Below are 13558 nucleotides of genomic sequence, written 5' to 3'. Positions count from 1 at the left end.
CAGTCGGAGGCTGCCCCGCAACAGAGAGACGCTTTGCACCAACCAGTATTTGCAACCTTTACGTTCACGGCCTGCCTCTTTACAGCGGGTTTATTCTCTACAGTTACCAGACAAGGCACGGGCATAACCGAGTGAAACTATGAGCTATGCCATACAGGAGCACGGGCAAGATCTGATGGTTTCTTCAACCTATTTGTTGATGGCTGTATGCTTTTTTTATTATTATTATTATTTCCCCTTAAGGCCTCTTGTTCTTCTGCGCTTTCTACAGATTGAATCCGGATCCAGATGTTCAGGGCCCCTAATCCCCATCTACACATATTTTTTGTATTAAGATCTGACTTCTTTTACCTGTAACGTCACTACAACCCCTAGTGCGGAAGAGTTGTATCAGTATAAAGCTGCCTAATACCAGAGCGGCTTATCCCCCTTCACCTATGGGGTGTATAAGTCCCTTCGTATCTGTTTAACCGCGGTCAGCTCGAGCAAGACTCTTGCCTAAGCCCCCCGGTGCCGCAGTGCAATACAGGCTAAGAGGGTTTCAGGGTCGGGAACATAATGAGACAGACCCAGTGCAGCTAGAATAACACTGTGGGAGTGAATGGAGTTACTCTAGCTTTACCCCAGCGGAAGTGCTCGGTCCCCGTACCTGCTCTTGCCATTTCCCAAATGTCCAAAGCCCGAAAGAGTGAGGCACCCCAGCGGGGAAACCAGTGGGGAGGGAGGCGCGAGACGAAACGGCCGCTGACCCATTTGCCGTTGCACCTTCCAGGGAGCCAGTTCAGCCCCGATGCAAAAGGACTGCAAATGGAAAGGGCTGAATCTGGTCTCCGGGCCGGAGGCGGTTGTATTCGATGGCTCGCGCCAGCCAACCTGCTGCGACGCTCGCACCTATTTCCCGAGCAGCTCGCGCCCTGGATACATAGGTTACGGCACGACTTCTCCCGCCTCTCCCAGCGGGCAGGTGTGCATACACGTGGCCATCGGCCAGGGTAGATAATTTGGCCTGTAATGTGCTGAATTAATGTGTGTGCGTGGAGACCATTGCCCTCTACTGGACGTGCCGTGGAAAACGCGGCTAGTGATGCAGTACCTCCACCGGCACAGCCAACAGAGGGGCTCCTCTGATCAGCTGGCAAAGTCCTCGGTATTTACAGCTAATGGGCACGTTCGGCTCAAATCTCACATTGGATGTGCCATAAGCACAAACAAGCAAAAGCTGACAATAAACCTCAGTGCCGCTGAGTAATGGGCTGCCCTGGGTGGTTGGAGTAGGTCTTTTGACAAGGGATGTGATAGAGCGAATGAACTCAAGAAAAAGGAAGAAGAGCCAGATAAATCCAGCATCAAAAATCGGACCTCAAATCGGCGCGCGCGCATACATGTCGCTAAACACGCACGTGGCTGAACGCGGTAGCGGCAGATGCAGCATGGCGTGGGGAAATGAATGCCATGCTCGTGGTGAAGGAAGGAAATAAGAAGAGAAATTGGGGAGAGAAGGCAGGACGGTACTGGAATAAATGTGTCGAGGCAAATTTGGGAAAAAGGAAGAATACAGCCCTTCCCCACTCTCTCAGAGCACGACAGGACACAGCATAAATCAGTACAGAGACGCATGATCCAAATTCAGCGCAATCAATCAGTCTCACTGCCGCTCTCTTTCCCTGCCAGGGTCTGGCGGGCTGGCCAGTGGAGATGCAGGTTCAGCTCCGACTGCCTTCCTGGCCTCGTGCAACTTGGAAACCAGCAGAGTTAAAAGAAGTCAAACTCCTTAGTATGGATGCAGTTATACTGGCACAGAAGTGCTTTTCTGACCAAAAGCTAACAATACACCTCAGTGCCACGGAGTAATCTGCTTACTAAGCTGAGAACTGCAAAAAGTATCGACGGCCTAGAAAGGCCTGAGCGCACGAGATCTGTATAAAGACTGGAGGGGTTTTTAGCGTCGCAGGAAAGGCAGCATTACCGTATATTGGCCCTGATCTTCTCGTCACACATCGGCTTCTGTCCCATCCAGAAGACAAAACAGCAGCTGACTCTCCCTCTGCCCGAAGAAGGGTGCTCGTGCCCGAAAGCTTGCGAAGGACAATTTTTCCAACTATTTCGTTGGCCCAATAAAAGATATCACATCTACCCAAAGAACGCCATCTGCAAGGTAGCTTGTGTCACTCAAGACCGAATAATGCACCAGCATGGACACGGGGCCTGTCAAGTGTCCAGGACTCAGCTGCTGCTTTTGAGTGCAGTTGCAGTCTACGGAGTTGTGCTAAAACAAGACAACTAGAAAACTGCTGGGAGGTGACGTGATTATAGTGTAAGAGTCCCTAATAGGGAGGAAACACCAAGTATTGCGGTGCTCTTCCACTGAGCACAGAGAGGCCTGGCAAGAACCAGTGTCTTGGGTTATATGCATATATGCATCTACTTCAGTTAGTTTAGAAGATGTCGATGTACCCTGCCTCCTACTTGACTGCCGACTTAATTTGGCTAACCGTGTCTCTCTGGAAGCTGAAGCCAGACACATTTCAAGGGCAACATTTGGCACAAATTTCTCATAGGGAATTATTGGAACAAGCGATCAAGGGAGACAAGTGGATTCCCCATCTTTTGAGACGATCTTCATGTGAGGGCTGGATGCTTTTATGGGCACAGGATGTTTGGCTCAATGCAGAGAAAAGAGGGACTGGCTAGTGAGATGCGTGAGGTCAGGTCAAAGGAGCCCTTCCAGCAACGCAGGAGCTCAGCACCGCCCCAAATCAAGCGCGGCCTGCGTGAAGGGATGGCCCGGCACTGCAATAACATTTCACACGCAGCTCGCCCTGGGTAAGCAGGCGCACGAGTGCAGGGCAGCGAGAGGCAGAGCAAACACGCTCGGATACGTGAAATATTTGTGTGCCTCCTTTAAGTCCACGATCGCCTACTACCCTTTAGGGTGCGTTTTAAAGTGCAGCAATCATGACTCCTTCACGGGAAAGGTTACGCTGCGCCTCTGTAGCGCTGTTTACCAGTGAAATTAAAACGTCGGTTGTATCCATCTCACGTACCACATCCAATACGGGTTTCTTTTCATCAGTGAATCTGTGTTTAGTTGATTAGTTATTCATGCTTAATGCAAGATGACAAGTGCTGCAAGACAGAGGTGAGATTGTGCAAGGTTTACAAACACTTGTTCTTTTCTTCCCCCCCCCCCCCTTGCGGAGGGGGGTGCGGTATCACATCCCAATTATTTTCAGAAGGGGTGAGTTTCGCAGCTTTCTGTTTAGTGTCAGTGGGTGCACACAATTACCTGCGCTGCCCCGGGTTTAGGGGTATGGAGACAGCCAGGAGAAGACTTTACAAGTAACAACTCAGTTCTACACCTTTCATTAGTTTGATGTATAACCTTAAAACAAAAAAAAACAAAAAAAAAGCCGATTTCTCTCTCTGCAGCCTAATTCGAGACTGGGGATCAGGGACTGGAGTCTACAGGTGTCTCCACCATGTTCTTGAACCTCTCTCTCTCAATGATTATTCAGCTCGAAGTGGAAAGGCTCCGGCAGGAGGGCCTAAGGAAGACCCTCCTTCAAAACACCCTCTGGCCTGGTAGTTAGGTCATTGCCCACAGAAGTGGGAAACCTTGCTTCAAACCCCTGTGCTGAACCTAGTGCATATCAATATGGATCTCCTACTTCTCAGGTGACCCCACGAGCTGCCAGGCGGAAGAGTCACGTTTGTGGTTACTGCATAGGAAGTAAGGCTGCTCCAGAAGGGGAATCTGAGCCTCATTTCACCCCCAAATAGTGCAGACCAGTTATGGTATTTTCCTGGGAGCTGGGGGTCCAAGTCCTGCCTGGCAGAGGGCTTGAACCCTGATCTTGCCACATGCTGGATGAAAGCTCTCCGTGTAAATGGCCCGACGCTGCCGCCTCCGGCAGTTCTGTGATCTTTGCTGCCAGAAGATTTATTTCCCTCTAACTTGACCTGAATTTGCAAATTTGGGCATATTTATTGTGCAGCAAAAAGAAACAAAAGCACTCTCGCCCAACTGCAGGCCCAACAGACCATGCTCAGGTAGGGCTCCTGAGGCTAAGCATGGCTCTCAACCAGGCCCAGTAAGGTCAGATGTAGCCTACACTAAGGCACATCGCTCCCGATCTTCCAGCCAGCGTTACTGTGTTAGAGCACGATTCGCTCCTGACTCAAATGTAAACTCCTTTGAATGCGTGCTGCTGAACTCATCTGTAAAAGCTTGCATTGAAGGGTTCGCTCCGATGACATAACTATCCTATTGTCATATCTGAATGCATGGCAGGAAAAAAAAAGGATGACAAAAAAAACGATCGTGCTTGCCTTGCAGCAGGAATACGGCCGGCAAAGAGACGATGCTGCGGCGTAAAGGTCGTGCAAGGAGAGAAGACGAGGACATATTATCTCGACATCCAAACTTTTTGATACCTCCCGAGCCCTCGCTCAGCAGCACGTGCCTTTCGTTCCACTTCGGCATCACAGAAAGACCCGACGATTCGGCTCTGCTCCCCAAACCCTCCTGTTCCCCCGTTCTCTTAGACACCCCCTGTTGCGGGGAGGGAAGCTAGCTTATGTCAGTGGATTTTTGTCTCTTCTCCACCGACTTTCCCCATTTGTGTTAAAAACCAGAGGTCTGACCAGACTCCAGGAAACCGTGACGTTGACCTCTGTGGTCAATAATAATATTCTCCCCAGCTGCACGATTAAAAGTTGAAGCATTTCATCCCCAAATGAGAAAAGTGACGGTTAGCGACATAAACCAGAACCCGCAGCTAGGACCCAGGCAGAGTCACATGCGTTTCTTTGCTTCACAGCATCTCCCTACATTTCCCAGGTTGCAGCTTCCTTTGCAGCCCTTTAAGAAAAGGACGGATCATACCCATTTCACAGATGGGGAACTGAGGCACAGAGTTAATGAAAGGTAACATGTTATAAAAGCACCTAAGTGCACTTTGACCCTTAGTCTTGTTGAAAGCCGATGGTGCTGAAGTGCCTAAGAAGATGCTTTTGAAAAGTGGATGTAGGCGTCTCATTAGTTGCAAACGGTCCCTTATTCCCACACCTGAGCTGGGAATACATGCCAACCCATTGCCCTTGCTGTTAGACCATGTATCCCACCCCTGTATCCACAGTCCTCTGAAGAGCCAAGCAAGATTAGCCTCTCAGGCCAATCGCACTGAGACTGCCCGGAGAGTGCGAATTCCTCCTCCAGAGCAAGAGTGATAAAGCCCGCTGCGTTTACGTTTTGTATGGCGTATAAATTCACCATCGTAATACAAAGGGTCTAAATCTGTATTGAATAATTCATTTTCATGCATAAGAAAGAAATAATGACCTATATTATATTCCATCTCGCCCTTAGTAAGTTCTGGAGATTGATCGGCTGGCGGGTTTCGGAAATCCCCGATCGCTGGCACCGAGCTGCGGACTGGCCTGCCTGTTACTCAGCTGCAGTCTTCACCTGACAAATATTATTTAGCTAGCATTATGGAGGAACAATACGTTAGGGAGCCGCTTGGAAAAAAATCAAAGACCTTTTCAGATGCGGCGTTGATCATGCCGAACAATTGGTCTTGTTGACGCATCTCCGCCTTTGGTGTTACCAGCGGCGGCTTCAGCTACCTGCCAAAGCACGCTGCGATAAGCTTTACCACGGCTGACGCAGGACTGGCAGAGAGGCGCTGTTGAGCGCTGCGATTTCAAAGCAGCAGACGATGGCTTGTAAAGGGCGGGCTGGTTACCTGGGGAAGACCGTCTAAGGAGCTCAGGGAAAGATCTTAAAAGCGTTCTGCCTTCCTTGGAGGCCGGTTTTCCCAACGTGCTCAGCACCGAGCTGCTCTCCTTGCGATGCTTAGCAGAAACGGCTCAAAAGAGCTCGGTTAAATATTTGCCTCCGCTGTGAGCTCTTCCAGCGATCTTCCCGGGTTTTTTGGGTGCTTTTTGTTTCCAGCCGCTAAGGGGGGGGAAAAAAAAAAAATCACAAATATAGCAAACTCCAGCCGGCGTTCATGGAAGTTGCACTGATGTAGCAGAGAGCAATGTCTGGGCCTTACCGGGCTGGCAGGATTATACATCTCGTTTGCTCGTGCAAACTGGACAAGCACTACCTGGCTTTGGTAGCAGATAACGCGCAGGACCCAGAGCTGGAAGAAACGGGCACGGAGCCACGGGTTTGCACGGTGCCGAGCTGAATTATATCCAGCAGAGAGCCCACTCAAAACATTCGTTTGCCTTTCTGGAAGCTTTTAGATCGTCTCTGCGGAGAGATTTCACAATCTGCCTAAGAGACACTTTATCCTGACCTTATTAAAAGTCACAATTTCTATTTTAATTGCGAAAACGAGTGCTTTCAACTGTTTCAAAAAGAAGACGAAAATAAACATTATCAGGACCATCTCTCAGAAGATAAGGGGGAAGGATTCTGCGAGGGGAGATTTCAAAGCCTGCTTTGTTTTCGTCAGCTTTGAAATCAAAAGACAGCCCTGATCATTTAGTTTTTCAGAACTACGGCATTTAATTCTGTTTACTACTTCCAGGCAAATCTATATATATGTGCCAACAAGAAAAAAGGAAGAAAGAGAGAGACCAAACCACTTTAGACAAACCTTCCTGCTTCTTTCCAGTCTCCTGCGGGCAGGATTTCGGGAGGCAGATAAAGTACGGTTGAAAACAGAGGGAGGGAGGGGCTGCTAGTTCGGTTTTGCTCCTTCTCCGAGCCTACCATCTGACCAGGTGCAGGTAATCCTCTGCCAGCACGGGCGTTTTACTTGAAGAAGGGCTTTTAAGAAGACGTATTTAAGGAGCCAGGTGTCAGCAGTGCCAGCTCACACTAGCTGAGGGTCTTAGCCTGCACGGGAAGTTAAAAATACTGGAGCCAAACTGAGTAGACCGGGCTCCCCCTTCTCTAGCATTTGGGCCCCCGTGACCTGTCCCCATGCAAAGTTTGGCAGTGTTTTAGGCCAAGCTCCCACTTGCTCGTCACCAGCAGAAGATGGCTATACGAAGAGTGAGTGTGCGAGTATAAGCCGAGCCCTGTTATTTCTACCACTAGTGAAGCAAGGCTGTGAAATGACATCCTGCACCGCTTCTCTGGCCCAGTCCAGTGGAGCCTAAGACCTCGGGCAACATGAAGTACACAAATAACCCCACCAAAAACTTTCTCACCATTGCCGCCAGCTGGGGATGTGTCGTTTTTCACCCATCATTATTTCTGTCTACAACCAAAATACTCCCCCAACAAGGAGCTAATCATACTTCTGTACCCTGTGTGCACACTTGATTTCACATCAGCAAAGCCCTGCCAGATCCTTGGACGGAAGATGCTCCAGGATTGCAAGCTACTAGTATCAAGTAAGGAACATCTCCTTTCAGTTCTTCTCAGAATAAGGCTAATCACAGTCAATGGAGTCATTGCAATTACTTTTTCCATGTTAATACCAAATTTATTTTTTCTATTGCTACCCATCAGTTATGATGGGAAAACTTTCCCTGGAACACCCCAAACTAGAGATGAATAGTGTTTATAAATGGCACACTGGGCGATGCGAGCTGCATTGAGGGTGTTCACTGTGTTACCTTCCCCGTGGCACATTTGTTTTCCTTTGCAGACAGTAACAAAAAAAAAATCAGGCACAGTAAATGAATGGTCTGGGTATAACACAGCATTAATTCCCTGACCTTCTGCAGTGAGTGACTACGAATCTCAATCTCAATTATTCCTTTCATGATGGAATCTAAAATAGATACAGCAACTTCTACATTTCTGCCCCGAACCGGCATTAGGAAGCGGGAATGAAATGAGCTAGCCCAGTCATTTGGTGCTGAATTCCCATTCATTATCATGATGTCATTCTCAAAACTGACTGCAACAGAAGGCGAAAGCATCTAGGGGGATAATTGCAAACCCTGCTGCTGCGTACATGCAATATCTGCATAAACACACACATTTATATGTGCATACACTTTTTCAGCGTACAAGCCCGGAGCTGTATTAGGGAAGGGGGAAAAGTTAGTCGATCCCTAGTGGGCGTCATCAATATGAATTTCCAGCAGTCAGATCGAAAGAGATGCGAAAGATCCTGAAAGGTTCATAACTAAGAGCCATACCCTGTAGACCGCCGGGATACAAGCAAAGTATTTTGAGCTCGCTTCCACTAACACAGGAGCGAGATGGTCTGTAATAAGCACCGGCATTAAGGCTCAAAAAAAAATAAAATAAAATAAAATAAATAAATCGGCAAAGCCCAAGCAAGGAGGGGATGGGAGACAAGAGCGTGCCCTTAGTTAAGGGGCACAAAAAGGATAACCCTAAAAGGGCAGTCATTTATTTGGTGGAAAGTTCCTTGGATGTAGTAACCTCCGGTTCATCGTTCTTTGTTACCTAGATCATTTTCAGCGGCAAAATAAGGAGGACGTTTGGGCAGAAGGCTGGAAACTCCAAAAATGCCATAAGCAAGGTCCCGCCGAATCAGGGAGAACTCCTGTTTTGGAGGAATAACGGTCCAGGGGATCTGATCTATTTGTTCTCACCGACACGTGAATTTGGAAGTCAGGCTAGAGTCTCCCCGGGAACCCTGGAGGGAATCCGAGGTGAAGTAAATGGAAAATGCCTTTCCTCTTTGTTTCTAGGCATTCAGCAGACGAGACTTTTGCAGCCCGCCTCACTAATTTAAGGGACGTCCCACATGCTCCTACCCTCACTCACGTGCCACAGGTGGTCCCTGCACCGAGGACCAGGCCCGTCACCATTGCTGGTGATGTTATCCAGAAGAAGTGCCATACAGCATCACATAAACGACCGTGTGACCCGGTATCCTGTCTTCAACTCTGGCAATAATAGGCTAGGGGGAGAGTATGGGAGCAGGATGTATCCAGAGTGACCCGGCCGTGGCCATACCCTTCCTGGCATCAACCACCGTTGGTTTAGGGAACTCGGAGGATGCAAGGTCCGGCTTTCTACGGACTCGCCTGCAAATGTATCTAACCCCTTTTTGACCCCGGTTATACCATCTGCTTCCGCAACCGCAAGCGGCAATGAGTTCCACAAGTTAACCGTGAGCTCCAGAAGTCTCTCAGTCTGGTTCTTCAGCGCCGTCTTCGACCTCATCTAAATGCTTTAGCCTGCGCGATGGCACGCTCCCACCCCTGGCGCTATGTAAATGCCATTGGTATTAATTACTGGTGTTTACGGACTGACCTTGGAGAGTTAACTAGTTTATTTACTTCTCTTCTGTTAATTAAACATGGCCACGTGGGGCTCCTCTGGCTGGTCCAGCACATCCCACAACCATTACGTTCACGCCAAAGGACACCGCCCCATAGCTCCCACCACGCTGAGACCGCCCTGGGGCAGATCCCCTGCTCCGTGCAAACGGCCCGCGGAAGATCTCCCCACGGCGCCCGGGTCCCGCAACGCCCCGATACACAGGGGGCCTGATCCCATTTGCATTCGTTACAAAGGGGCCTTGATGTGCACGAGAAGCACGTTCACTGTTAGATCAACGCCAGAGGGATCAAGGCAGCGGTCTCCTTTCCCAGGGACCCCGGCAAACATTTCCCTCGGGTCCGATCCACGGCGAGCTCACGACCCGCCCCGAGCTTTACTGTGAAATGGAGCCAGTGTAAATAAGAGGGGAAGCAGGCTCACCTGCACAGGAATAAAGCACCCCAACGCGAGGTGCTCAGTGGTGGAGAAGGAGGCCCTCCGCTGCATTTGGCCCGCGCGATCCCACCGCCCGTCAGGCTGTCGCCTCGCAAGCCCATGACGCACCGCGACACGCGGGCCGAGTGGCAAAGTGACACCCGGCGTCACGTTGATTTCCCTGCAACCCCACAGGACGGCAGGTTGTCTGACTGCGGAGTGGACAAGCTAGACAGATAGACCAGGGTTTTCACAATCTCCCCGGGGGCTTGAAGGCCAGGTTTTGACAGGGCTTCGGTGCCTTGGAGACGTCTCAGCCATCCGAGTCGATTCCCCGTCCCCTTGCATTTTTTGTGGTCGAGGCCCATGCACCCAGCCCGAGGCCTCGTCCGTGCACCGCTTGAGTGGCGAGGAGAGGGGAAAAAACCCACCGTGTAGATGCAATTAAAACACATGGACCAATAAAGCTTATTTTGGTTCAGGGTAACGGAGTAAGTGCCTCATTCCCCAGGTCAGCCACATCCCTTCTATAGCTCCTACAGCTCCAGTTACATCAGTGAAGTGATCGTAGCCCTCACGGCCTTGTCAAGTTGGTCCTATTTTACCTGCGGGCCATCACGCAGGCCGTGCCCTTCTGTAGTCACTCCTCAGTAGCCGTAGCTTGGCGTGGTGCAGCGCTGTCCGTCGTAGTGTAGCTGCTATCTAGCTCCGTGGGTGCGACAGGGAGGGGAGTGAGATGCACAAGAGGAGTTTGAGCCTCCCGGGACAAAATCCGCCCTCGAGTCCATGGAGTTGCACCCCCAGGAGTGAATTTGGCTCATTAGCTTTTCTTTATCGAGAGGCGTGCAAAGCCCACGTGGAGCCAGTGAGACAAGGCGGCACACGCGGCCTCTGGCTACGTTTTAAATTCCAGCATTATACGTCAAGAAGAAACGCGCCTGGTAAATGCAGCTATAACTAGATTAAAACACCATAATTTGATTCTAACCACATCATTATAAAAATGTAGATTAGATAAGCAAGAAGAGCTCTGTAGAGACAAAACCCCAGTGTTTACCCACCATGGCTGCATTATTAGTGCCCTATTCATGTGCGATTTCCAGCTCGGCAGATGCTAAGCGCTGAAGCCGGGCAGCACAGCACCCACAACAGCTAATCCGGTTTCCTGCTTTTAAGGGCGTTAGGACTCGTCCTCTTGGGACTTGACCGCGTCCGGGTACGGTCCCTACTCCCTTAAAGAGACGCCAGTTGTTCGTCCCATTCTTTGGGTTTAAAACTTGGAAGTTCACGACGTCAAGGGGGGTTGTGGGCCTGGCACATCATTAACCCTTTCACCCCAAAGCGCTAGCTCAAATGGGGTTAGGGTTGCAATGACAGCTAACGTAACCGGTTCCAAGCTTGTGCTTATATAGTGCTTTGCCGAATCAGGGCCTTGCAGACTTGCTGCCGTCTCTAAAATTGCAACACTGAGATGGCAAGGATCCTACCGTTCACCCTCCCTGGGGCTCCCAGTGATAAAAAACCAAACACAGCTACTGTCGTGGAGCCTCTGCAGCTTCAGGGGACGCAGAGACTTTCACAAAGATTCATTTCTCTCATATCGCTCCATGAAATGAAGTGGGAGAGGGGAAATCAGGTTTCCAGAAAGTGAAGGTTCACTGCAGTTATTTAGATGTAAACATAATTAAGCAACTGGCCATCGCTTCTTTGTCCCTTCTTGGCCAAAGTTCAGCTGGAGCCGCTAGGGATTTGGGGCTCGATTGACAAAAGCAGGACCCGGGTCGATCTGAAAGGACAACAGGGTGGGGAGGTTATTCCTATTGCTGAACTTGATGCGCCTTGTCCAGGACCAAAGCAGTGGTCCCCTGCATGCGTGTGCACCCGTGGTGGGAAATGCACACAGGTGCGAGCAAAGCTGTGCCAGTAGCGCATAATGCGCTTTGGCTCTTAAACACCATCAGTGGATCTGGACCAGGCTTTTGAAGTGGGATTTTCAGCAGCACTCAGCGCTGGCTTCGCTGTGCTCCAACCCACGTCAGCCGCCGAGTTTGCAGGAAGCAGAGCTCGGCGGACTGGAAACCGTCACCCTTTAAAACCGGAGCAAGGTTTAAACTTCATGCCTGCACCTGCCCAGAGGCCAGGACACATTGTGCCGCAGGCGGACGAGCCGCCCTGGTTGTGGGGCTGTGATCTGGTGATGGAGGAAAAGGGGTCACACACTTGGCCTTGCTCTGGCTTTACTGGAAACAAACAGACAAGCACGCAAAAAAATCCTGAAGTCCCAGAGAGACTTTCTTTTTGGCTTCACACAGGCCTCCTGCTGAGCGCCTGTCCAGCTGTGCAGCTCCTGGCCTGTCATAATGCCAGTCAAAAGGGTTACTCTCGCAAGCAGAGCCGCTGCGAAACCTGGAAATCGCTGCGAGCTGTCGAACGAGCGCGGTAGCCGGCACCGGGCGTTAGGGACAAGCCGGTTTTTCTGCAAACTGGGTCTTAGAAGCAACCCTCTTTACAGGGACTCGTCTACGCGGAAAGTTGCAGCCAGTTATATGAATCATTTTAGTTAAGTCTCAGGAGGAAAGGCCAGGTGGACACCGATGGGTTCGTCTTCTCGGTAAAAAGGGTGCTATGTTACATCACCTCCCTGTACAATCCTAGTAGAAACCAGGCATGGCTGGTTCTTGACCGCGATGTAGCCAGCCCTCGATGCCTCCCCCAAGGTAAAAACTAGACTGCTTCGTTTCCGCTAGGATCTTACGCTAACATTGTGATCTCAACGCAAGACCGTGAAGGCAAAGCCAGGCCTTGCTTTAAACCAGTCTTATATCCATGTAGCTTGAATTAATTTGGCTTGGTCTACAGAGAAAGTTACACTGGTTACAGTCCCGTCACTTGGTCCTCTGCACGTACAGGTACTCACAGTGCTTTAACCCTGGCTCCCAGCTGAATAGCTTGCACCTTTCAGACACATTTTAACCGATACCCAAGTGTTCGCATGGGGACTGACACGACTTCAAGCATCTCCTTTCTTTAAACTCAATTAAGTTAAACAGGTGCAGCCTCTGCGTGTAGGCAGACCCTTACCAGAGGCTTCCAGTTAGACAAAACTAAGGGGATGGACGGGCAAACGGGCTGCACCGAGTTCAGCGGGGGCATGGACTAATGGGCAGCTATGGCCCACGTGCCCCTTCCTACCCCATAGGATATGAAAGCTAAACCAGAGCTGTTCATCCCTCCGTGAACATGGCCAGGTTACTGCATCACTTGCCATGGGTTGAGGGTGTGCATGCAAAATTATTACCGTAAATCCCCAACCTGCTTTAAGCTCGCTAACTTGCTTATCTGTACCCTCAGCCACTCCTAAACCAAGAGGGGAATAACCGTGGTGCCACTTCCTGCGCTTTTGTTACGAAACACGTGATCTTGGGTATTCATTCTTACAGTTCTCGTCCCTGGAGATATGATCGTTATTTATTTTAGAATAAGTTTATAGTCCTTTAGACTGTGGAGAGGGGGAAAAAAAAAAAACACCCAAAAAACCCTCAAAGCTGCGACTTTCCAAAGCTAAGCCCCTGATGGCAAGTACAAAGAATCGGAGGGGCATTTGGACTGCGACTGCTTGGGAATTCAACCCAACTGGTTTAAAAAACTTTGGTTGAACTGGTGCCGTGCGCGTGCACGCACCGAGCCCAACGGCAGCGAGCGGTCAGACGGTGACACTCCTTGCACGGCTGGTATTTCTACCTTTTCCCAGATCAAAGTCTCCATCAGTCAGCATCCATAGCAGGGGCGGGGATCCCAGATCCCATCCATCAGCTCACTGCTCATCCCTGACACTCTTTTTTTTCTTTTCTGTCTGAAAGAGGGGAAAACTTCAGAAGTTTTTCAAACAATAAATCGAAAATGGACAGAGTC

This window comes from Crocodylus porosus, unplaced genomic scaffold (genome assembly GCF_001723895.1).
Source record: "Crocodylus porosus isolate Cpor-Errol unplaced genomic scaffold, CroPor_comp1, whole genome shotgun sequence".
NCBI classification, from domain to species: domain Eukaryota; kingdom Metazoa; phylum Chordata; order Crocodylia; family Crocodylidae; genus Crocodylus; species Crocodylus porosus.
The sequence above is the reverse complement of the archived record's forward strand: the minus strand, read 5'-3'. Positions refer to the sequence as shown.